Source organism: Schistocerca cancellata, chromosome 2 (assembly GCF_023864275.1).
Source record: "Schistocerca cancellata isolate TAMUIC-IGC-003103 chromosome 2, iqSchCanc2.1, whole genome shotgun sequence".
In the NCBI taxonomy this organism is placed as follows: domain Eukaryota; kingdom Metazoa; phylum Arthropoda; class Insecta; order Orthoptera; family Acrididae; genus Schistocerca; species Schistocerca cancellata.
Window position 1 is genome coordinate 1,067,345,828 of NC_064627.1, and position 26,796 is coordinate 1,067,372,623.

Consider the following 26,796-nt stretch of genomic DNA (forward strand, 5'->3'; position numbering starts at 1 on the left):
ACAGGTTGCAGCCTTGTCTTACCCCTGAAACTACTCTGAACCATGAACTCAATTTACCGTCAACTCTAACTGCTGCCTGACTATCCATGTAAAGACCTTTAATTGCTTGCAAAAGTTTGCCTCCTATTCCATAATCTTGTAGAACAGACAATAACTTCCTCCTAGGAACCCGGTCATATGCCTTTTCTAGATCTATAAAGCATAGATACAATTCCCTGTTCCACTCATAACACTTCTCCATTATTTGCCGTAAGCTAAAGATCTGGTTCTGACAACCTCTAAGAGGCCTAAACCCACACTGATTTTCATCCAATTGGTCCTCAACTAATACTCGCACTTTCCTTTCAACAATACCTGAGAAGATTTTACCCACAACGCTGATTAAAGAGATACCTCTGTAGTTGTTACAATCTTTTCTGTTTCCATGATTAAAGATTGGTGTGATTACTGCTTTTGTCCAGTCTGATGGAACCTGTCCCAACTCCCAGGCCATTTCAATTATCCTGTGTAGCCATTTAAGACCTGACATTCCACTGTATTTGATGAGTTCCGACTTAATTTCATCCACCCCAGCCGCTTTATTGCACTGCAATCTATTGACCATTTTCTCCGCTTCCTATACCTATCTAAAATTCTATAAACTCCGTCTTAAGAGGTCTCTGAAGGTCCGACGGTATCGACTAACCGAATCTGGATGCGGATGTGGGAAGCATGTGGTCTCCCGGGCGATGTCAGTTTTGGCGACCGGAGCTGCAACTTCTGAGTCAAGTAGCTCCTCAATTGCCTCATAAGCGTTGAGCTCACCCTGCTTCCCCAGAGAGCTTGACAGGTACGGACGGTCACCCATTCAAGTGATAGACAAACGCGACAGCCCTTAACTTCGGTGATGTGACTGGAACCGGTATTACCACTGTGGCAATGCCGTTGGCAAGTTATACATATAAGCGTATATTAAAATGACTTGGGTAACAAAAACCAAACAGCTTTTAAGGTAACAACGCATGTCATTTTTCATATTAAGCCAGTGTACGCGTCATAAAAGAAAACCAGCATTTAAAGTTTAAATCAACCACCACCGTCTACAGTAGGATGTTTACGTTGCTGGTCAGCTGCACGGCGGCGTCGACATGGCTCGGACAGGGTGGCACAGCACATCACGCTGGGCGCAGGGACAGTTTCCCGTGGACGAGGATTACCAGTGTGCGGGTGGGCCACGATATACTGGGCAGGTGGTTTATAGGATCTGATGGCAGCTTCCGTACAGTCGAGAAATCTCATTTAAAAGAGCCGCTGAGTGCTTTAGGTTGGCCAAAGTTGGCCAGATGCGATCCAGGACGAAGTAGTGTACTTTTTTTCTTGTTTTTGTACAGGAGAAGGTGTCATTGTACAGTCTTTGGGATGGGAGGAAGGAAAGACGCCCGAGGCGGCGGAGAAAAGACGCCAGAGGGGAAAAGAAAGCAGAGTGGCGCCTCGCCGCGACTGGATCATCGTAATTGTGGGGCCAGTCGCAGCCGGACGGGCGCCGTGGCGGTCGCAGTCCCGTGCCGGCAGCGATAATTGCGGCCGCTGGTAGCGGAGGCCGCGCGGCCAGTGCGCGTGTCTGGAGAGAGTAACGAGAGAGAGAGAGAGTGGGGGAGGGGGAGAGTGGGGGAGGTGGTGGGGGCAGGCCGGGCCGGCGCAGCGGCGGCGGCCGCGCCAGCCCGCGGCCAGTGGACGGCCGGTCGCCGCACGCTGCGGACTGTGCTCTCCGGACGGCTCCAGCGCCTCCAGTTCCAGGTCGCCGCGTGTCACGTGCTCGCCTCGCAGACCAGCTGCCAGACGGACGCCAGCCAGCTGCCCGCTGACCCGCTGCTGCCTCGCCGAGCCAAGGTACTGTGCGACGCGTGTCCCCCGCCTCTCAGCACACACACGCCGTGTGACAGCTCCGCTATAATGTTTACTCTCCTCTCGGCACGCCGCTGCGACGTCGCCGCCGCACGCCGAAACTCACACGTATCAGCTTTCTCGTAACTGTCCGACATACACTACAACCAACGTTCTTCTTCTGTGACCATTTCTCCAGTGTTACGCTGGCGACATCTGCTGGATCGAAACCTTTCCGACAGTTCAAGAAGTTGTATGTCCACCCGGAGTGATAATCGTCTATAATAGCTGTTGTACCCGAGGGATGGGTAACAGGACCAGTCTTTTTCGTGTTAACATCGACAACAGAGCGCATAGCTTTTGTTACAGTTTCAGATTTTTGTCAGATGATGCAGTTGCTTATATGGAAACACTATCCCGTAAAACCGCAGTAATATCCAACGTGTTGCGTCGTCTTCAGGTTTCCTGGAAGACTAAAACTGCATGCCGGTTCGGGACTAGAATCCCGAATCTTTCCTACGCGGTAAAATTACAGTATCCTATTAAATCTCGAAAAAATATCAGCTTGATACGAACATTGACAACTTGCTCTTGATGTAGAGAAATACAAAGTTGCGTTCTTCGCGAAAAACGTAGAAGTGTGTCATTTTTCAGCTACAGAATTAATTACTCAAAACCAGAGTATGCCATCTCGAGTAAACATTTGGAAACAACACTGTGTAGAGGTAGGAAACGCAACAACCACAAACTGTAGGCTACGATTCATTTGTAAGGTATTGGGAGACTGCAATTTGTCTACAAAAGGTAGGAAACGCAACAACCACAAACTGTAGGCTACGATTCATTTGTAAGGTATTGGGAGACTGTAATTTGTCTACAAAAAGATTACATACGGCCCTTACTTAAAACTTGGTGGATGTATAGGACCCTTATCAAATCGGATTAACAGGTGACATCGAGCTTGACCACAGAAGAGCGATACGAACATTCACAAGCTCGCTGGACTGCCAACTGACACTAGAAGAAAGTCACTGTAAAACTCTCGAGAAGCTGTTCACAGGGCTAAAAGAACCGCATTCCAGGTCGGAAAATAGGAATACTTAGCAGAGATTGTGCAGATAAAATTAGACAAAAACATCGCACACTGGTGCAAGAGCAGCCCGTGAAAAGAACGGGAAAAATACTCGACATAAGCTGTAATAAAAATTACCCTCTGCCACACACTTCGCTTTTGGTTCTTGGTGTACAGATCCAGATGCTGTTCGTTCGAGAGGTCAGTTTCCCCTGTTGCAGCAATGGCTTGTTCATTACACACTGATAGCGTATCAGAAAATTTCATTCATGCACTTACGTACCCGACAACTTATCTGTTCAGCTTGACGCGTGTTTTCGAAGTGTCCGATGTACCAAGAACTTCAATTTATCACACGTTACGCAAGCTCTATCTGGGTGCAGGCGATACACCAGCCGTAAGAAATCCATTTTTCTCCAATGTGGTATCAACAATGCATTCCTCAGAGATTTTCGCTAACACTCGTGAGTGGATATCTGCGCCTCGAACAAGTAGTTGTCTGTCAGCTAGACGAGCGCGTTCGTCACGACAAACTATTTTCATATCTCAGTTTCTCGATGACAGTGTCGATTTGGCATACTAAATGCAATAGATTAGCCGAAATTATTTCATGCTACTAAGTATTCGAAGAATTTTCGAATCGTTTGGTGTTTGTCTTCGAAGTGTCAGATTCTCGAAGAGACGTAGTATAGACTACGCTCTAACCACAAGAGTGTCATTTTTCTTCAAGATGGTGACAACATGCTATTTCTCTGAGAATTTCGCTGACTGGTACTCTTGCAGTTGCGGAACTGTCAAACGGTGCTCGTCAGTTTGACACACAAGCGCTTTCACTATATTCAAATTTTCTTTCCTCGGCGGATTCATGCATTACATAGATTCGATCAATTACTTATGATACACGAACTGGAAACGGCTAAGAGCGTTCTCGGAAGATAAATGATTGTTAACGTATCTTAGACTATTTTGTCAACTCTCACACATGGTTTTTTGTAACCGATAATCTAAACGTCAGTTAGACGCAACACGTTAATACATTCTATTTATTGCATACGATAGATCAACCCCAAAGAGTTTATCATTTTCAGTAAAAGTATACCTGTTTCATTTTTCCTTCGCTCACGCGTGCGCCGTAACCTTCTAATAATCATGCCAGTTTATTAACATTACATCCTGCATTGCCAGCAGATTAAGTAGTCATTTTTCTCATTGCAATCTGTAAACAGATCTGAACCTTTCTTAAAACATAAATCGCTGAGAGAATTTCGTTTCTGTCATTCTACTGCAGTGTAACCATTCTTGTTTACATGCGCAATAGCGTGAAGTGCATTGTTTGTCTAAACTGGATGGGTGTCTTCCTGATCATATAGATCGAAACTGATATAAATCGTAAAACTCTTTTGTTTATTTTCCGAGTTTTCACGTGTGAATGATGATGATGATGATGGTTTGTGGGGCGCTCAACATCGTGGTCATCAGCGCCCGTACAAGTTCCACATCTTTCCATATCCACTCTCAGCACTTCCCGAATGATGATGAGATGATGAGGACAGCACAAACACCCAGTCCCGGGGCGCAGAAAACCACTGACCCGGCCGGAATCGAACCCGGGACCCCGTGATCTGTGTGGAAAATACAATGAGGGATGTTTCAACTTTGTTGTCTCGCAGATTCTGGTTCATAAAGTTTTCCTCGAATTACTTGACGTAAAATCAGTGTCGAAAAATATGGATTATTAGAGCACTTATTAGTACTTTAACAACTGTCTTTAATCATTTCGGCAAAACCACCCTCATTGCATCCTAGCATTTCTTATTTTTAATTTATGATAAGAGACTTTTCACAGTACTTTTTCCTGTGTACCGCGCATTAATTTTGTGAAAATACGTGTAATAGGCTGGAGCTTTCACTCATTCTTGCAACTGCAGACAGCTCGAAATTTCCATTTCCGAACTTTTAAGCTCATCTTTCAGTGTGAATAATTACTGAGAAAATCCCGCCTTGTTTTCTGCATTCAGCAAATGAGTTTACTTACGACTACAGATGAAAGACATAATGTTCCCATCAGTCGCTGTCACCTTCATAGTGGTGTGTAAGAATACAACTTACATCCAGTGTTGCGATTTTGTTTTGTTATTCTGCTAAGAAGTCATGGAACGACAGGGTGCTTAATTTGTGAGTTGGGCATAACTCCCTCCAAATTTGTGCGCTACGAGACATTTTTGGGCGAATTGTGAGTGGGAATTCCTCTGAACGAATTTAAATTGTGAACTCAGATCGGCAGCTGCATCCATTTCTAATGGTTTCTCTCTTTCCACATTCTTTTATTTTCGCGGTGAACGTGTATTCGACTTCACATTCGACACTCCCACTCAGTACACCAACTCCCACCGGTATTAGTCCAGTAAAATTACAGCGAAAAAGAGGCACTTAAATGTGCAGACTAATTTGAGGGCCGAGTTTCTTTATTTTACAAAAACAATTAAAGAAAAAAATTTTGATAAAAATCAGTTTGTTATTTCTTAAAATATTCGCATTTAAAATTTGTACACTTTTGCATTCGTTGGAACCACTTCTGGAAACATTTTTCCACTCTTCATGTTGCTGTCTCAAAAACATTGGAAGTATTCGATAGGTCCTTGAGGTGATAAAAGTCACTGTCGTCGTATCTTTTAAAACTTCTTGTCAGATTAAAACTGTGTGGTTAGCTGGGACTCGAACTCAGGACTTTTGTCTTTCGCTGGTAGATGCTTCATTATCTCGCATATTTTGTTTGACGTAAGGAAACGAAAAGAAGTCGTCTTGTATTTAACGAGCCAAATACGGGCAATGAGACATTAATTCGATATTTTTGGCCGTCAGATAATTAATTGCTTAACATACTCGTAGCGGCGTATTTATCGCAGTAAAGAATTCGACAATATCTTGCGATGTGAAGCTGAGCATCAATAGTGGATCAAAAATGGTAATCGAAAGCTTTTATAGACCACCAGCGTCAGGAGATGTAGTGGTAGAGACCATCAAAGAAAACTTGTACAATTTCGTGAGTAAGTATCCTTATCATGCCTGTTGTTATAGGGTGTGACCTAACCTTGCCAGGTGTAGACTTGGAGAGTCTTGCTATCACAACTGGTGCTAGAGACAGGGATTCGTGTGACATTATTCTGAATGTCTTGCCCAAAAATTACTTCGATAATTAGAGAAACAACTCGAGAAGGTAACGTCTTTGACCCCATAGCAACAAGCAGACATGAACTTCCTGAATCATTTAACTCAGAGTAAGGTATCAGTGATCATAAGGCTGTAACAGCATGTACAACAAGGAATATAAGAAAGGTAGGAGAATATTTTTGCTTGGCAAGAATGACAGGACACGAATTTCAGAGTATATGAATAATCAATATTAATTATTCAGTGCTGGGGACGAACATGTGGAGCACAGATGGAAAAAGTTCAAAAGCATCTTTCAATATTCCTTAGACAAGTATGTTTCGAGCAAGATCTTTAGGGATGGGAAAGAACTATGATGATTTAATAGCCGTGTTAGAAAACTGTTACGTAGACAAGGAGAGCTTCATCACAGATTGAAGAGAAGTCGAAACCTAGCTGACATACAAAAGCTGAGCGAAGCCAAAATGAGCGTAAGGAGACCAATGAGAGAAGCGTTAAATGACTTTGAACATAAGATTGTGCCAAACAATCTGACTAAAAACTCTAAGAAATTTTGGTCTTACGTGAAAATTCGAGAAATTAGAGCTACTACAGAGGATTAGCGACAATCATTCTTCGTACGCACCATTCGCAAGTGGAACCGGACTGGGGGATCAGCCAGAACACCTTCCGCCAGACATCTGACACCTGGCATTACTATGATTAATAATGCTGCGTTTTCAGTTGGCTTTCCTAGCGTCATCAGTGACTTTTGACAAACAAATTGTTGTATACTATTCAGGCTCCTCTAAAGCAATCGTCACGACAGACACAGTCCAGGTAAATAGACAAGTGATCATTTTCATAGAAGTACTTCGCGAAGGATCCACTTCTGTTGGTTTACGCTCATCTTGCAGTGCCCTAACAGTTTGCTGCTGCTTGGTTTCCGGCTCTATAAAAGTTTTGTCTCACCTTTAGACGTTGTATACGGCTTTTGCATTTCCTCAGCATATCTTTGCATCATATTACTGGAGCTCGTATTTGAGCTTTGGTCAATTTGTGCGGAATCTGTCGCGATCTTTCTGGTTCATCGCTGACGGAAGCACAACCGCGATGAAGTCTCCAAAACCATTGTAAACAATATTTTCTACACATTTCTAAATACATACTCCGAAAGCCTTCATATGGTGCATGACGAAAGGTCCTCTACTAGTAGTAGTAGTAGTAATTTCCTTTTCTGTTTCGCTCGCAAATAGAGCGAGGGAAAAACCAATTGTCCACAAGCCTCCGTACGAACCCTAATTTCTCCTATCTTGTTTTAATGCTCCTTAGAAGAAATGTGCTTTGGTGGGTAGTAGATTCGTTCTGCAGTCAGCCGCAAATGCTAGTTCTCTAATTTTTCTCAACAGCATTTCGTGAAAAAAAAAATCGTCCTCCCTCCAGGAATTCTCGTCTGAGTTGCCGAAGCATCTCCGAAATACTTGCGTGTTGATCGAACCTACCGATAATAAACCTTGCGACACGTCTCTGAATTGGCTCGATATCTTCATTTAATCCGACCTCGTGGGGATCCCAAACACTCGAGCAGTACTCAAGAAGTGGTCGCACTAGTGCTCTATATGCGTTCTCCTTCATACATCTACATCTACATACATACTCCTTAAGCCACCATACGGTGCCTGGCGGAGGGTACCCTCTACGACAACTAGTCGTTTCCTTTTCCGTTCCATTCGCAGACAGAGCGAGAAAAAAACGACTGTCTTTATGCCTCCATATAAGCGATAATTTCTCGTATCTTATCTTTGTGGTCCCTACGCAAAATGTACGTTGTCCGCCGTAGGATCGTTCTGCAGCCAGCTTCAGATGCCGGTTTTCTGAACTTTCTCAGTAGTGTTCCTCGAAACGAATGTCTTCTTCCCTCCAGGGATTCGCATTTGAGTTCCCGAAGCATGGCCGTAACACTTGTACGCTGATCGAACCTACCGGTGACAAATCTAGCAGCCCGCCTCTGAGTTGCTTAGATATCTTCTTTCAATCCGACCTGGTGCGCATCCCAAACATTCGTGCAGTACTCAAGAATAGGTCGCTCTAGCGTCCTATATGCGGTCTCCATTACAGATTACGCACACCTTTCAAAAATTCTCCCAGTAAACCGAAGTTGACCATTCGTCTTTCCTACCACAGTCTTCACATGCTCGTTCATATCGCTTCACAACATTACGCCCAGGTATTTAAACGACGCGACTGTCTCAAGCAGGACACTATTAATGCTGTATCCGAACATTACGAGTGTATTTTTCCTACTCATCAGCATTAACTTACATTTCTCTACATTAAGAGGCATCTGCCATTCATCACACCAACTAGAAATGTTGTCTAGGTAATCTTTTATCAACCTACAGTCACCTATCTTCGACACCTTCCTGTACAACACAGCATCATCAACGAACAACCGCAGATTTCTGCCCACCCTGTCCGACAGATCATTAATGTATACAGAAAATAGTAACAGTCGTATCGCACTTTGGCGCACTTCCGATGTTACCCACATCTCCGATGAACACTCGCCGTCGAGGAAAACATACTTGGTTGTAATAGGTGAGAAGTCTTAGAGCCAGTCAGATATCTGGGAGCCTATTCGGTATGCAAGTACCTTCGCTAATAGTCTGCGGTGGGTACCGTGTCGTGCGCTTTTCGGAAATCTAGAAGTATAGAATCGGCCTGTTGCCCTTTATCCATAGTTCGCGGTATATCATGAGAGAAAAGAGCAAGCTAGGTTTCGCACGAGCGATGCTTTCTAAAGCCGTGCTAATCCATGGACGTGAGCTTTTCGGACTCTAGGAAATTTATTATATTCGAACACAGGATATGCTCTAGAATTCTGCAGCAAACCGATGTTAAGGATATTGGTCTCTAATTGTGGGGGTCCGTTCTATTACGCCTGTCATATGCAGGAGTCACGTGCGCTTTTTTCCAGTCGGTTATAGATGAGGTACACTTTCCTAGAATAATCTCAATAAACCGCAGTTAATGCTCGTACCATTACATATCTCTCTGCAACGCTACTCCTAGGTATTTAATCTGGGTGACTGTGCCAAGTAACACACCTCTTATACTATATTACAATGGTACAGAACCGTTTATCCAACTCATCTGCATTAATTTAAATTTTTCTACATTTAGAGGAAGCAACCATTCATTATGCCAAATAGAAATCTTTTTTCGAGTCATCCTGTATCCTACAGTCATTCAACACTGTCACTTTCTCGTTCACTACGGCTTCATCAGCAAACAGTCGCAAATTGCTGCTCACCCAATCCATCCTGTCACACCTCCCTGGGGCAATCCTGACGATATCCCTGTGTCTAATGAACACTCGCCGTCGAGGACAACATACAGGTTTCTATTACTTAAGAAGTCTTCGAAGCCCTGAAGGTGACTGATTACCCAAAGCTGAACCAAATGGTTAGAGTCATTATTACTGAGGAGACGAGATACTGGCAGAAGTAAAGCTGTGTGGACCGGGCGTGAGTCGTGCTTCGGTAGCTCAGATGGTAGAGCACTTGCCCGCAAAAGGCAAAGGTCCCGACTTCGAGTCTCGGTCGGGCACACAGTTTTAATCTGCCAGGAAGTTTCATATCAGCGCACACTCCGCTGCACAGTGAAAATCTCATTCTACCAACCTACCTTTTCAGCGTCGTCGTATCGTTCATGTCTCTATCACCTACGAATAACTTTTACAAAGTAACTCCTGCTGAGAAGAAAAGCTCAAGTAATAAGACCTGGTTATTAGCGAAGGTGCACGTACCGTTGGCTTCCTACGTACATCACCTCGCATTATAAACTGAAGTCTCCCGCCGTGTTTTTCCTGGCTGTATATGAAGACTAATCTGAGGGGGACTACTGCAGGCACTACACGTCCCTGTCTCTAATAGGTATGCTGATTCACGAGGAAGGTTGGTGCATATAATTTGTTACAGCTAAGCCAGACAAGAAGTCCGGCCGTAGATATTCTGTGCTGCCCGTGCCAACTCGGGGCGGGTCGCTAGTACCGGTAATAATAACTACTTCCATCGTAAGATGCTCACTCCCTTGGTGGATATTTTCCCACCGCCTCGGTTTTTTCGGCGTCGTCAATTCCGTGGAAACCGAATATTGTTACCTAAGAATGATTTATTGACTGGCACTACGTGTCCCTGTTTGATACTGAATGTTTACATCTTTATCATCTTGCACTCTCAAACACGGAATCACTGTCAGAATCGACGGCCGTCCTAATTTCAGTTACCTTTTAACATTACACGTTACAATATACTCGTACGCTCTAAAGAACCAAATGAAATTGGTTTTATTTCTGGTCTCCGGAGAAACTGGTACCCGCCTCTCGATTGAGAGGTTAAAAAGTTTTGACATTTTTTTGACCAAAGACAATGTCATGTCACTGAAAATCGTTCATCGAGATTTTCATAGCGGCGACGTTGGTTTCCATCAAGATAGGCGTAAACATCATTTGTCGCTTGTCTTGGAGGTGCTAGTTTCTGGGCCGCATGGGCTAGCCGCGCGGTCTTGGGTGCCTTGTTACGGTTCGCGCTGCTTCCCCCTTCGTGGGTCCGAGTCCTCCCTCGGGCATGTGTGTGTGTGTGTGTGTGTGTGTGTGTGTGTGTCGTCCTTAGCGTAAATTGGTTTAAGTTAGATTAAGTATTATGTAAGCCTAGGGACCGATGACCTCAGCAATTTGGTTCCATAGGAACTTACCACAAATTTCAAATTTTGCTAGTTTCTGTCGAAAATCGAGTAATCTTTCGGGCGGCGTGCGATTTGAACGGCTGCAACGACAGCATAAAAGTACTTGAATTCAGTGTATTTTTTTACTTTGGAATTTCTTTTTAGTTTGTTTTATATGTGGCCTGCTGCCTTGATCCATTGAGCCAGTCTCCAATACATGGCATATTCAATCGCACACACACTTACACCGATGACTTGTATTCCAATAAAAATCTTAGAATAAATTAGGTTGTAAACTTGTTGCTGTCCATGGAATTTCTTGTCAGATCTCTGAAAGAGCTATACTACTGAATGTTTCACATATATTTCTGCTGTTCTGTCGCAAAAAGTCATAGTTGCATTGAAAACAAAGACAGAATTGTTGCCTGTATCTCAGAGGTTAATACAGCGGCGAATGCTCGATGCTCTTTGTCTTATGACCCCCCGGCCTAAATGAAAAGAGATTGAGAATATTTTTAACGAGTCAACAGTTACTTCACGTGAAAAACCTAAAGTTCTCGCCTTCTGTACTCGATGGAGTGCGTTTCCACCGCTAATGTTCCACTTTCTTCCTTGAACCCCAACATCCAGATCTCGCTTTCATACGTTAATAAAGACTGAACCACAGTGTTGGCGAACTTAAATTTATCATTCACTCATGTCAAAGCGTTAATTCAGTAATCCCACAATAACTGTTAAACCTGTTTCATTTATACTCTGAATCGTCGTTATTCTTAAGATATATGGCTGACTCTAAGGAATAAAATATAAACACATGTTCAAGGAAGATATCATTATGAACAATGTATGATCTCACTGTTGATTTTGCTTTGAAGTCATAATTTCTGCCTTATTACTAAGATTCATAACTTTTATACATTATGTCAAATATTAGATCTTATTTCTGAACTCAATGTGCCGATAGCGTTTTACACCAGACGCGTTACAATTTTGTTCATAAAACATCAAGAGTAGTCATTGATGCATATTGCTTTTCTTTTACAGTAAACACCAATGATCATTGATGATGCTTTGTAAATCAAATTGAAACGCGTCTGGTGTAAAACTTAAATCGTAGCGCATTTGAGACATACAACATATTAAAAGATAATGATAGCTACTTTAGAAGATTGCCATGCAAACAAAGATATCATGTTCAAAACAATTTTATTCTTTAGAAGACGAAAGTTGAAGCCTTCAGTTTTTGTGAGATAGTTTGAAAGTCTTTCACAAAAAGTGATTCGTTCAGCTCAGTGACTTCTGGTTTTCTTCCCATGTTCCCATTACTTTATGTTGAAGCGGTATTCAGTCCGAAGACTGACTCGATACAGTTCGTCAAGCTACTGTATCCTGTGCAAGCCTCTTCATCTCTAAACAACTACTGCAGCTTCTAACCATTTCAACCCCCTTACTGAATTCGCCTCTTTATCTGTACGCTGGTTAAAGAGCGTGTCACATTGTTATTAATCCCATTATTCTTGCCAGGATGGCCTACTGCATCCACTAGCTTGTGTGGTAGCGTGGTCTACTCAGAAAAATCAGTTTTGTTGATTACCAAAGCATCTATCCTGACGCATTCCAGTCAACAGTTGTTGCCTCAGATGTATTTACATGACTGATCTCAAGAATAGCTAGGCCTATACCAGAACTTTTTAACACTCGACTTATGAAACTGCTGAGTGATATTGGCGTTAGCTCAGTCCTCCTGTAGGTCGTAAAATTCTCGTTTGGTTGCTCTAAAATTCGGCTGAGCTGTGAGTTTATCGGGACGGATACTGCGTGAATCAACAGCTTGCTGACCTCTTTGAGGGGTCGCCATTTACCACGGCACCGCCTGCGCGGTCAGTGGTTCCATGTATCAGCAAGGATCCAAACGGCGCAACGGCGAACGTCCTGGAATCACACCCAAGAATGTCGGGCTTTAAACACAAGTGCAGTCATAGAGATTTGAGGTTTCCTTGGTTTCTCGCAGGACGTTACCCTGGGTGGAGAGGCACAAAAGTAATTAGTGTACCCCGTATTTGCCGTAAAGTTACACATTAATGACTTAGCGGACAGTACTAGGTGAAATCTCACACTTTTCAAAAAAGACACAATTATTTATGAGGTAAAATTTGCAGTAGTATCCAGTTGCCTCTCTACAAAATATAATCCTGATGAAACTATTGGTAATTCTTTGTGAATGTGCAAAGCTGGGCCCAGCATGAAACGTAAGAGTGTGGTATTCTTTGAATGTAGGATGAATGAGATTCATGTCCTACCGTAACAGTGTGTAGCTATGTGAGGTCCAACTACCACTTAGGCTCCGTTAGAGGTAAGCAAATGTAGGACACAATTCGATGGCACCATACTGGGAAATTACAGTTTGTCAGCCATATAGTCCCATACAAAACACTTTTTCGTTCGTTACGTGGATGCCTAAAACAATAAAAAGTACTCTCTGCCACAAACTTCACAGTGATTTGTAGAACAGAGATGAGTATATATGTGGATATAATAGATACCCAGTGACTGGTGTCGAAAAAAGAATGAGCAGAGTAGCGATAACTTTTTATACGAGTATTATGAAATAACTTCTTTACAGGAATGTATAAACAAACTATTATTCTACGTTAAGGGTAAACCGAAAGAGATCGCGCTCTTGTAAACAGACTGGCCTTATATTCGATGGAATTGAGGCTGTAATCTGCAACTCGAAATCCTGAATTAGGTTTTTCTGTTCTGGTCTTTCCCTAAATTAATTCGTGTAATTGCCGGGGTGGGTCCGAGGCCACGACCGACTACCTGTCCCATCCTTGTCAAACTAGGAGCGTGGATCACTCAAACCTTGCACCGCTTTTATTTCGTGAAAGTTTCAAGATATCGAAATAAGGTTTCTGGCAAAAGGGGAAGGAACCACGAAACTTAAAGCTTACGTCAGCCGAAACGTTGAATCGTGAATCGTCTGTGCGTCTCTCTCTCTCTCTCTCTCTATCTCTCTATCTATCTATCTATCTAATATTCAGCTGCACCCCAAACGATATCGATAGACTGGGAGTGTGTTTGAAGGTAACTTTTGTTCGTTGTTCTTGAGTAACTCGAAAATTATGGCCTGTAGCAAATAAAAAATTGCTTTACATTTCTTACAAGGAAAGTCCTGTTCGTTTTTGTATTTTTTTCCCTGTAGAGCTGAACGCTTGTATCACTTCTTAACGTTGACTTTAAAATTTCTCGTAAGATAAACGTGCGATAATGCAAACGCTAAACCATTGCAATATCCTATGACGATGGGGCTGTAATGCGAAGCTCGACCATTGACTCAAACCTCCCAGTTACCACAAAATCTGTATAGGAGTTCTTTTCCCGTTGTGAAACGTTAATACTACGACGTGGCCACCATCCTTCAAAGAGTTATTCTCACATGAATAAAAATAATACTAAACGTGGGGGGCTACTATGTTTTTGTTGAAAAGACACAGCCTATAACATCCCCAACCTTTGACCGGTCCGAATTTGTGCTTCGTCTCTAATGACGTCGTCATAGACAGGACGTTAACCCCTCCCTTTCTTTGCGTCCTACCCTGTCACCAGAGTCCCCTCTGCCGCTTGGTAAATTCGTCGCTTCATAAAAGGGCAGTGGCACTGCGCTAGTTTTTGTTCTTCCTGTCGCCACTCTGAGATCACCAGTAACTATATTTAACGGCGTTGTTTGCATTTTTCAGACACACTTTTCTCGGGCGTTAAAAGGCCGCGAATGAAAATGCTTGCCAGATTACTCATTTCCTTGTCAAACTCGTGTGACAGCTGTGTAGATAAAAAGACGTAACAAGTGCGCTTTTCACGAGATAATCGCTGGGTGGCCTCTTAGGCAGCGAGTCAAGCGGACTTTGCTTCAGAAATGTGGAACTGAATAGAGCTTCAAGAGATGCAAACGATTTTATGACTTGCCAGGGTATTTCCTTTTGTGTTACGAAACGTACAGAAAATGCCTGGAAGGAAATGACATGTTTGAGCAAACGATTACGGTTGTGTTTAAGAGCAGTTGCGGCCGTAATTTCACACATGGGAAATTCCCTCACAACTTTACCTTAAGTCTGGAATATCAGTATTAAAGACAACATTAATAGTTTTCTGGGGTAACTCACCACTTAGACGTAAAGTATTGATTGCACAAATGAGAACAGTGAGAATAATTAGTGGTGTTCACCAAAGGACGTCATGTAGGCACCTTTTCAAGCAGTTAGATATTTTAATTGCACCATCAGATTACACATAGTCGCTAATGAAATACGTTACAAATAATCCATCTCAATTCGCGAAGAACACTATCCTATCCGTTACTGAAGCTGTCAGTTGCTCAAAAAGGAGTACATTATTCAGCAACAAAAATCTTTGGTCTTTTGCCCAACAACATAAAGTGTCTGGAAGGTAGCAGATCAAGTTTTAAATCTAGCTTAAAATCATTTCTTTTGGACAACTCCTTCTACTCCATGAACAAGTTTCTGTTTCAGAAAAGATAAACAAAAAAAATTGCACCTCTAAATGTAGCTGCATGCGTAGAACTAAAAACTTCACTTATATTAAATAAGCACTATTTATGTGTATATATATATCTTGTAATCTGACTTGTTCCACATCATATCGATAAAATAATCGGGAAAATGATCTACGGAACATGACATAACTAAAACTAAACTAAAAACTGAAGTGTTGCTGTTGTATTCATTACGAAAGTGAGACTCCCCGATTTTAGATCTATGTTGCCGGCGGAAAAGTGGAATGAAATAATTTCGCGATTGATTTAAGTATTCGGATAGGTAAGAGATTAACTTTTTGACGAACAATTTACATATATAGCAGTTTCTGTGCATATCAGACGTACCCGCTGAGTAAGAGCGTCGGTGATAAAACATATTAAGTTAAAGTTCTGGAGACAAGTAATTTTTCGCACAGTGCTGTATGGATGTGAGGTCTGGTCCATGACAGCAGACGCCCGCCTGAAAAAGTTGCAGTCGCTGCGAAGAAATAGCCTAAAAACTGCAGCCCCACACTCCACGCCGAACCACACCTAACAGCCACATCAGATGAGCCAACAATCTGTGACAACAAAAGCAAAAAGTCAGAAAGCCTCTGTAAAGTGTTATCAAATCATTTCATCAGTTGAATTCACAGTACTCCTCCGTCACTTCAGATAAAGGGATCCTTTTCCACGCTAACCACACAGCATACGATGTAGCCAAGTACAGAATGGAATCACACACATATGCTCTCACCCAGACACTGTATTTATAACGTCACCTTCAAAAGTCTTCAATACAGTCGATGGACATTGCCATGCAGCGCTTCCGTGACTTGAAATAAGCTTTCGAGGAACAGACGATGACGCCAACTAACCAATATGCCTCTCAGCTGGCTATCAAACTTGACTGATTGTATTTTCCAGTTTTCTGTTTAGTTGCCCCTGAGTGTTAGAAACGCGTATACAAGGAGAATAAGCCGGCTGGTGTGGCCGTGCGGTTAAAGGCGCTTCAGTCTGGAACCGCGTGACCGCTACGGTCGCAGGTTCGAATCCTGCCTCGGGCATGGATGTGTGTGCTATCCTTAGGTTAGTTAGGTTTAATTAGTTCTAAGTTCTAGGCGACTGATGACCTCAGAAGTTAAGTCGCATAGTGCTCAGAGCCATTTGAACCATTTGAACCAAGGAGAATAGACTCCAACACTACATTAAATGCGGAAAGGTAGAAAAAATATTTTAGTTTATATAGCTGTATGCGTTTCGGAGAATATTTGTAGCAGATAATAGTAGGTGAATCAATAAGAACGCCTTACTTGCAGTAGAAAAATGGTGTGACATGAAGTTACATTCGCGGCGACGATGACAACAAACAATCTAAAGGTCGTCACCATCTCCTCACCACTGTCGTACTGCCCTAGTGTCATTCATGTCGATAAATACGTCCGTCATTCAGATTACAGATGAAATGAATTACGTATTATTAATAGTTTTTAACAATGTCACTACATCAATAAAATATTTTTCATGATTATTGTGTCTTACATTACGTAATCTATAATATGAGGAGTAGCAAACACAAAAAGAGTTCTGCAGGTTTCGCAACGTTAGCAGTAGACTTACAGGAGTCAAAATGCAGCAAACATTATCAAAACGAATACTATTGTCGAAACGTCTTGCATGGGAGTTATTATGTGGCGGTGCTGAAAAGTAATTCCTCCGAATCTCGTAAATCTTTCTAAATGAAACAAATGTTATTAACATCCTTCATCTTTATTCTTAATGTCGACATATCTATTTCTCTATCTAGTTACCTTTGGTGACATTAAAAGCAACGGTGGTAACATTAAGAGTGCAACGGGAATTCCACTGTTAAATGCAGAGGAGAGAGCAGATAGGTGGAAAGAATACATTGAAAGCCTCTATGAGGGTGAAGATTTGTCTGATGTGATAGAAGAAGAAACAGGAGTCGATTTAGAAGAGATAGGGGATCCAGTATTAGAATCGGAATTTAAAAGAGCTTTGGAGGACTTACGGTCAAATAAGGAAGAAGGGATAGATAACATCCCACCAGAATTTCTAAAATCATTGGGGGAAGTGACATCAAAACGACTATTCACGTTGGTGTGTAGAATATATGACTCTGGCGATATACCATCTGACTTTCGGAAAAGCATCATCCACACAATTCCGAAGACGGCAAGAGCTGACAAGTGCGAGAATTATCGCACAATCAGCTTAACAGCTCATGCATCGAAGCTGCTTACAAGAATAATATACAGAAGGATGGAAAAGAAAATTGAGAATGCGCTAGGTGACGATCAGTTTGGCTTAAGGAAAAGTAAAGGGACGAGAGAGGCAATTCTGACGTTACGGCTAATAATGGAAGCAAGGCTAAAGAAAAATCAAGACACTTTCATAGGATTTGTCGACCTGGAAAAAGCGTTCGACAATATAAAATGGTGCAAGCTGTTCGAGATTCTGACAAAAGTAGGGGTAAGCTATAGGGAGAGACGGATCATATCCAATATGTACAACAACCAAGAGGGAATAATAAGAGTGAACGATCAAGAACGAAGTGCTCATATTAAGAAGGGTGTAAGACGAGGCTGTAGCCTTTCGCCCCTACTCTTCAATCTGTACATCGAGGAAGCAATGATGGAAATAAAAGAAAGGTTCAGGAGTGGAATTAAAATACAAGGTGAAAGGATATCAATGATACGATTCGCTGATGACATTGCTATCCTGAGTGAAAGTGAAGAAGAATTAAATGATCTGCTGAACGGAATGAACAATCTAATGAGTACACAGTATGGTTTGAGAATAAATCGGAGAAAGACGAAAGTAATGAGAAGTAGTAGAAGTGAGAACAGCGAGAAACTTAACATCAGGATTGATGGTCACGAAGTCAATGAAGTTAAGGAATTCTGCTACCTAGGCAGTAAAATAACCAATGACGGACGGAGCAAGGAGGACATCAAAAGCAGATTCGGTATGGCAAAAAGGCATTTCTGGCCAAGAGAAGTCTACTAATATCAAATACCGGCCTTAACTTGAAGAATAAATTTCTGAGGATGTACGTCTGGAGTACAGAATTGTATGGTAGTGAAACATGGACCGTGCGAAAACCGGAACAGAAGAGAATCGAAGCATTTGAGATGTGGTGCCATAGACGAATGTTGAAAATTAGGTGGACTGATAAGGTAAGGAATGAGGAGGTTCTACGCAGAATCGGAGAGGAAAGGAATATGTGGAAAACACTGATAAGGAGAAGGGACAGGATGATAGGACATCTGCTAAGACATGAGGGAATGACTTCCATGGTACTAGAGGGAGCTGTAGAGGGCAAAAACTGTAGAGGAAGACAGAGATTGGAATACGTCAAGCAAATAATTGAGGACGTAGGTTGCAAGTGCTACTCTGAGATGAAGAGGTTAGCACAGGAATGGAATTCGTGGCGGACCACATCAAACCAGTCAGTAGACTGATGACCAAAACAATAAATAAATAAATAAATCTAGTTACCCTGGTGACGAACACATTTCTCGTAACGAGAGACGACTTTGTTCATACCGTGCCGGTCGGAGTGGCCAAGCGGTTCTAGGCGCTTCAGTCTGGAAACGGGCGACCGCTATGGTCGCAGGATCGAATCTTGCCTCGGGCATGAATGTGTGTGATGTCCTTAGGCTAGTTAGGTTTAAGTAGTTCTAAGTTCTAGGGGACTGATGACCTCCGTTGTTAAGTCCCATAGTGCTCAGAGCCATTTGAACCATTTTTTGATACCGTCACTGTAGAATGTTTGACTTTATTGACAGAGCCACAACCTCACCTCAGCTTGCACCGTTTCCTCACTATCAAAGTGAATTCCACGAAATCGTTCTTTCTGTTTTGGAAACAGATGAAAATCGGATGGGGCCAAGTCGCGACTGTATGGAAGGATGATCGATGGGAAAGAACTCATGGCGTCGGCTTGTTGCAGATGTCGCAGTCCTTGTGTGTGTGGTCTGGCATTTCCATGCTGAAGGAGAGGATGCTCCAAGTTTGTACGAAGTCTTCGAACTCAAAACTGTTTCTACGCGGCGACGGAGTACGTTACACACCGCCGTGTTACACGCTATAATTCGGTGCCCTCTAGCGGCAGAGGCTGCAAATATGTAGAATGTTAATAACGTTTTTTTTTTTCAAAAAGCTCAATAATTTTCACATAAAAAATTCGGAGGCATTACTTTTCAGCACGCCCTACTAATTCATTAAAGGGAGGAGGTTAATTTTAATAATAGAACAGCCTTAGTTGCTCCGTTTACCTAGAATTTATCTAGGTTTCAGTCGGGATAACCCAACCGTCTTCAGAATAACAGTATCTATCGTTTGTCAATAGTGGACATCGTCAACCTAAAACTACAAATCCAGAAATTATCGTCAGACTGTAAAACTTATCTGGCACTGCCTCGGCCACACTTCGCGACCGCGATATGGCAGCCACGAGTGCTGTACTGGAACTCAGTTAGATACTATTATTCTGAAGAAGGTTGGGTTATCCCGACTGAAACCTAGGTAAATTCTAGGTAAACGGTGCAACTGAGGCTGTTCATTATTAAAATTAAAATTAATATTTATACAGTTGCTGACAGGGCCGCGAAATGTTGAAGATATTAAAGGGAAGAGGGTTATTGATTTTTCTGTCTGCGTATTCAGTTTCTCTCTCTCTCTTTCTTCTTTTTTTTCTATCACTCTGCTCTTGAACATGGATTTGTAAAATTTTTGTCCCCGAAGAATGAGTACAGGTCCTCTGGACTGATCTTCAGATGTGGAGGCAAAACCTGGTAGACGCTTGGCGCTGTTTTGAAGGAGTAGGCAGTGTAACGAAACTTAGTTTCACGCCGGCCGTTGTGGCCGAGCAGTTCTAGGCGCTTCAGTCTGGAACCGCGCGACCGATACGGTCACAGCTTCGAATCCTGCCTCGGGCATGGATGTTTGTGACGTCCGTAGGTTAGTTAGGTTTAAGTAGTTCTCAGTTCTAGGGGACTGATGACCTCAGATGTTAAGTCCCGTAGTGCTCAGAGCCATTTGACCCTTAGTTTCACCCTCTTTATTCTACTATCATTACATGACGGCACAAAATACAGATGCCTCTTCTTCATTCTACCATCTTTACGCGGTGCCACACTATACACATGTCTATGTCAGTGGCCTACAGTCAACACACGTGAGAAACAACTCGCATACAACGAGTAGGAAGTAGCTATTGAGTGCGCAGAAACAAAATACACTCCTGGAATTTGAAATAAGAACACCGTGAATTCATTGTCCCAGGAAGCGGAAACTTTATTGGCACATTCCTGTGGTCAGATACATCACATGATCACACTGACAGAACCACAGGCACATAGACACAGGCAACAGAGCATGCACAATGTCGGCACTAGTACAGTGTATATCCACCTTTCGCAGCAATGCAGGCTGCTATTCTCCCATGGAGACGATCGTAGAGATGCTGGATTAGTCCTGTGGAACGGCTTGCCATGCCATTTCCACCTAACGCCTCAGTTGGACCAGCGTTCGTGCTGGACGTGCAGACCGCGTGAGACGACGCTTCATCCAGTCCCAAACATGCTCAATTGGGGACAGATCCGGAGATCTTGCTGGCCAGGGTAGTTGACTTACACCTTCTAGAGCACGTTGGGTGGCACGGGATACATGCGGACGTGCATTGTCCTGTTGGAACAGCAAGTTCCCTTGCCGGTCTAGGAATGGTAGAACGATGGGTTCGATGACGGTTTGGATGTACCGTGCACTATTCAGTGTCCCCTCGACGATCACCAGTGGTGTACGGCCAGTGTAGGAGATCGCTCCCCACACCATGATGCCGGGTGTTGGCCCTGTGTGCCTCGGTCGTATGCAGTCCTGATTGTGGCGCTCACCTGCACGGCGCCAAACACGCATACGACCATCATTGGCACCAAGGCAGAAGCGACTCTCATCGCTGAAGACGACACGTCTCCATTCGTCCCTCCATTCACGCCTGTCGCGACACCACTGGAGGCGGGCTGCACGATGTTGGGGCGTGAGCGGAAGACGGCCTAACGGTGTGCGGGACCGTAGCCCAGCTTCATGGAGACGGTTGCGAATGGTCCTCGCCGATACCCCAGGAGCAACAGTGTCCCTAATTTGCTGGGAAGTGGCGGTGCGGTCCCCTACGGCACTGCGTAGGATCCTACGGTCTTGGCGTGCATCCGTGCGTCGCTGCGGTCCGGTCCCAGGTCGACGGGCACGTGCACCTTCCGCCGACCACTGGCGACAACATCGATGTACTGTGGAGACCTCACGCCCCACGTGTTGAGCAATTCGGCGGTACGTCCACCCGGCCTCCCGCATGCCCACTATACGCCCTCGCTCAAAGTCCGTCAACTGCACATACGGTTCACGTCCACGCTGTCGCGGCATGGTACCAGTGTTAAAGACTGCGATGGAGCTCCGTATGCCACGGCAAACTGGCTGACACTGACGGCGGCGGTGCACAAATGCTGCGCAGCTAGCGCCATTCGACGGCCAACACCGCGGTTCCTGGTGTGTCCGCTGTGCCGTGCGTGTGATCATTGCTTGTACAGCCCTCTCGCAGTGTCCGGAGCAAGTATGGTGGGTCTGACACACCGGTGTCAATGTGTTCTTTTTTCCATTTCCAAGAGTGTACTTCCCAATTCGGCGGCTGAGCCCACTCAAGATCTCGTAGACATCAGTACCATACAAGGCTTGCGTTGGTTTTACAATGGCTCCGAGAAGTTATCATACCTATCTTGACTTTCTGTAAGAAGGTAAATAAAGATTTGTTTTATTTGTGTCGCATCTGTGAAGCTAAAGAAAAACATTGTTGTCAATATCGTGTGTCTCTCAGTGTTGCCTTTTGCGGTTGTGAATTTGTCGCTGATATAAGTGGACTCAGCTATATATGTGAGAAGCCATTAGCGGCTTGTGTGTGGTTACACGGACGTCCACGGACTAGGCGGACTATGACAGAGGTGATGAGGCCGTTTACAGAGCGGTTTGTCAAGGCTCCAAGTCCTAAACCAAGTCTCTTTGACGAGAGAAACATGTTATTGTTTTCGGAGGTGACAATGTGGTTGCAAGAAAACGGCAGAGGGAACGTGTGCCACCGTCGCTCAATCATTTGAGCAGTCTCCAGTGGAAGCCATTTGCGAAAGAGGAGCTGAACTTCAAGTACTGTGGTCAACAACGCAAGATTTGTAAATGAAATGATTTAGACCAATGTTTGGTAATTAATTATTTGACATCAGGAAACCGCAAACCGCAGCCTACTGAGCATTGTTGGCACAATTTTCAAATGCTGTGTCTAGCTTAGTAGTTTTATTTTCTGATGAATGTGCGATAAATGATTGTTCACACAGGTTTTATGGTGTAAGGAAAATAATTACGTGCAAGACTTTGAAAGAAACCTCACTCATGCTATACTTTACCTAATTGGACAATTGTATTTATTGCTACTTCATTTTACTTGGAAAGATTAATTTTGGACATCTTGCAAGCGTAGGAAATTACGGATTTCTGCTGGACGGAGCTCCAGAATACGTTGTTATTTAGGTTCGTGAGATCCGTGGTGAAGAATTTGTAGGTCACTGGTTTGTGCTAAGTTCAGCAACACCTCCAGCCATACTGAAATAGCCACCAAGGTGTCCGAAACATACCTATTCTCCTCCTGCTCCTCCTCCTCCTCCTCCTCCTCCTCCTCCTTCTCCTTCTCCTTCTTCCACTTTGCCCGTTTCCACCTTCCTGGGTCAGGTAGTGCAACATGGACCGCCGTTGTTTTCTGTCTCTCCGCCATCCCTCTCCTTCTTTAGGTAAATCTTATGGTTTTCTTCCTCTGTTCACAGAGTCCCTTACTGTATTTGGCCGTTTCTTTTTAGATCGTCCTTGTTGTCTCTTCCGAGTTAAGTTTTCCGAAAATACTTCTTTCCAATTCTCATTATTTGTTGTCTACATTACGTTTTGTTGTTTCTTTCTATTCCTGAAGATTCAAGATTTCCAACCGATTTCTGGTCTCATTTCTGTTTCTATCCTTTCTTGTCTTGCTTTGATACCTCTCAAATATTCCATCTCTCTTTGTTTGCATTCTGCTCTCTTCCCTTTTTGTTGTAGTCCATATAACAACTAGATATAATTATGTGAAACAAGTTGAATATACAACTCTTTTTTACATTCCACTGGGACGTCCCTATTCTGTAGAATATCCCTCTCCAAAAGATGCTGGATGTATTCCCTTCCTAAAGTTCTCGGCTATCTTGCCATTATATATCATCTGACTACTTAAGTTGTTGAAATTTTTAATCACTTCCTAAATTTTTCAGTTGAATTGGATATTCCCACTTCCCTTACAAGAGGTCGCCGTTCGTGCAGTTGGCGAAGGTATTCTCTCTGGAGGATGTTTACATATGATAAACGGGAGCTGTTGATAAGTTTACCATTATTTCTGAGTGGCAAACAGTACTAAAGCCTATAATGTCTGACCATGTACATCTGGAGAATCCACAACCCTTTCTGTATATGAGTCCGTGCCATGAAGCGACGCCGCCATGGTTTTGGTGGGGCGTATCTAAACCATATCCTCATGGGCAAACTATATCCGAGCATTACCCTGGGGAAAAAAAAGGAAAAAGTTTTTAGCGTTAATCTGAGTGAAGCTGGTAAACACACCGGCGGTTGTTATAGCACAGTCACAGTTAGAGAAACTTGGAGCCGGCCGCATAAATCTGCGCGCTGCGTCAGAGGCCCGGCGCACAGTGGCGGTGCTTTACGCGCCGCGGCCCTGAGTTACGCGCCTTCCGATAGCCGGGATCGGCGGCCTTCCCGCCTGCGGGGCAGCCCGCACTGCACTGCTCTGCTCCCGTTTCTTTTTGCGCCCTTACGATCTCCTTGTGCGATACGAGCACTCGGCTACTGCGCCGTTTGTCGAACGCAATTTTCGATTTTGACCTCACACTGACATCCGTTTAACTTACATCGCATATTCGCACATCGAATATGTGGTGGTATAGGAGGTCCGTTTTACGCTTACCTCTTCATTATTGTGCATGGTCTCCTTGCAAATACTGTCCTCCACAGCTGACACACCGCTCCCAACGCCGTTTCTACTTCCGGAAGGAGCCTTGGTACGCCTCTTGCTGGTTCGCGCGAGGCGCCGTTCGCCAATTTGCTTTTATCTCGTGTATTGGTGAAAATCTTCGAGCTTTTAACGGGGTTTTCAGCTTAGGAAATTAAAAAAAAAGTCCTCAGTGGCCAGGTCTGGGGAGTACGGAGGACGAGGCAGCACGGTGATTTCGTTTTTTGTGCAATAGTCACGCAACAACAGGGATGAATATGTTCCTGCGTTATCGTGATGCAAGAGCCATGAATTGTCTCACCATATTTCAGGCCGTTTCCTTCTCACAATTTCTCGCAGGTGTCGCAAGACGTCCCGATAGTACTATCGATTAACAGCTGTACTATCAGTATGGCTTTGACTTGACCTGAGGAATATATATATATATGGACATCACACACAGCCATGCACGAGGCAGGATTAGAACCTGCGACCGTAGCAGCAGCGGACTAAAACCGTAGACCCACGCCTCATCACCAGTTACGATTCTCTTAAGGAACATCTCGTTGTCAGCCGGCCGTTGTGGCCGAGCGGTTATATATATATACATAACTTTTCCCGACCCGTTGTGAAGACTGAACGGGAAGATTGAACGTTAGTCACAATGTCAATACACTAGACCCACGTCTCATCACTAGTTATGATTCTCTAAAGGAACATCTCGTTGTCAGTTGCGCGATCCAAAAGCTCTTCACAGATTACGAGGCGAACGTCTTCTCCAGAATAGGGACGTCCCAGTGGAATGTAAAAATGATTTGTATATTCAACTTATTTCATGTAAAGGGGAGAGAGTAGAATGCAAACAAAGGGAGATGGAATTTTTAAGAGGTATCAAAGCGAGACAAGAAAGGATAGAACCAGAAATGAGGCCAGAAAACGTTTGGAAATCTTGAATCTTCAGGATATATATATATATATATATATATATATATATATATATATAGAGAGAGAGAGAGAGAGAGAGAGAGAGAGAGAGAGAGAGAGACAGAGAGACAGAGAGAGAGAGGGGGGGGAGGGCGGCAGAGAGAGAGAGAGAGACATTGACATTGGAACGCACAATTTCGTTGACGTTCCTGACATGAGCGTATTGGTAGACGTCAAAGAGGATCTTGAATAAGGGTCATCTTTAACTTTCGTCCGGTCGTTTTCCGGTCGTTTTAAACAGTATGAACCATTCGTAACACCGAGTACGGCTTAAGCACTCATAACCGTAGGCTTTCTGCATCATTTTGAGTCTCTCTGTAAAGGTTTGCCCGCATCTCGTGGTCGTGTGGTAGCGTTCTCGCTTCCCACGCCCGGGTTCCCGGGTTCGATTCCCGGCGGGGTCAGGGATTTTCTCTGCCTCGTGATGGCTGGGTGTTGTGTGCTGTCCTTAGGTTAGTTAGGTTTAAGTAGTTCTAAGTTCTAGAGGACTGATGACAATAGATGTTAAGTTCCATAGTGATCAGAGCCATTTGAACCATTTTTTGTAAAGGTTTTCTTGAGTGTCACGTAACAATGCTGACGCGCTGTTTCTCTAACTCTGCCATCTCGAAATTCGCAGACTGTGCGACACTACATTCTACTCAATTTCACTGAACTGTAAGAGACATACAAGAATGAAATTTTTGGCACTTACACATTAAACACAGGTGTGCGTAGGTATACCAACCGCATTTCGCTCCAACACATCATTGGCGTGAAACTACGAGTGTTCTGGAATTTTTTTGACAGACCTCGTATTCAGCGAAGAGTAGAAGCAAAATTACACTAACTTACTGATCACTGGCGTCCGAAGACATTTTTCCAGGGACACAAGACCAAAAATCTCCAGTTTTGATGTACAGTAAATGTGTCTCTCAGACATATGTTACGCAGCAACTGCTAATGCCACTATGCGTCATTGCGGACAGCCAGATAATGAAGGGTTCAGCGAAACCACGGGAAATCACTTCTAGAAGTGGTCCAGGATTCTATAGAACATAAAAGCTCTGTACTCCAGATTACAGTGGGGAGATGGGGTGGAGGTGGAAGGGCCTCACTTTGCTCCCCCCCCCCCCCTCTTTTGCAACGCATGTGGTATGACAGAACAGACGCTGAGTGAACATCACACCGTGCAGAATTTAGCCCCTAAACGCAAAAGATAATTAAGAGTAAATGTGGTACCTGTTGTTGCAGTTGTTGTTTAGAAGACTGTTCTGATATTATTCGTCAGTGTGAGACATTCTCCACGTAGAATTGAAGGAAAGTAGAGAAGATCCGAAGGAGAACAGAGTGGTTCAATATAGATTCGTTTAGGAAGCGAGAAATCACCACGGAGATGTT

General features: G+C 43.6%; 1 protein-coding gene across 1 annotated transcript in view; it reads left to right on the forward strand.

Annotated features, from left to right (window-relative positions):
• Positions 1-1,724: 1,724 nt before the first annotated feature.
• LOC126163065 (BMP-binding endothelial regulator protein) overlaps positions 1,725-26,796 on the forward strand; it is a 703,775-nt gene continuing 678,703 nt past the window's right edge. The window contains exon 1 of the mRNA XM_049919968.1: positions 1,725-1,869. The gene's annotated coding sequence lies outside the window, so the exon portion shown is untranslated. The remainder of the gene's footprint in view (positions 1,870-26,796) is intronic.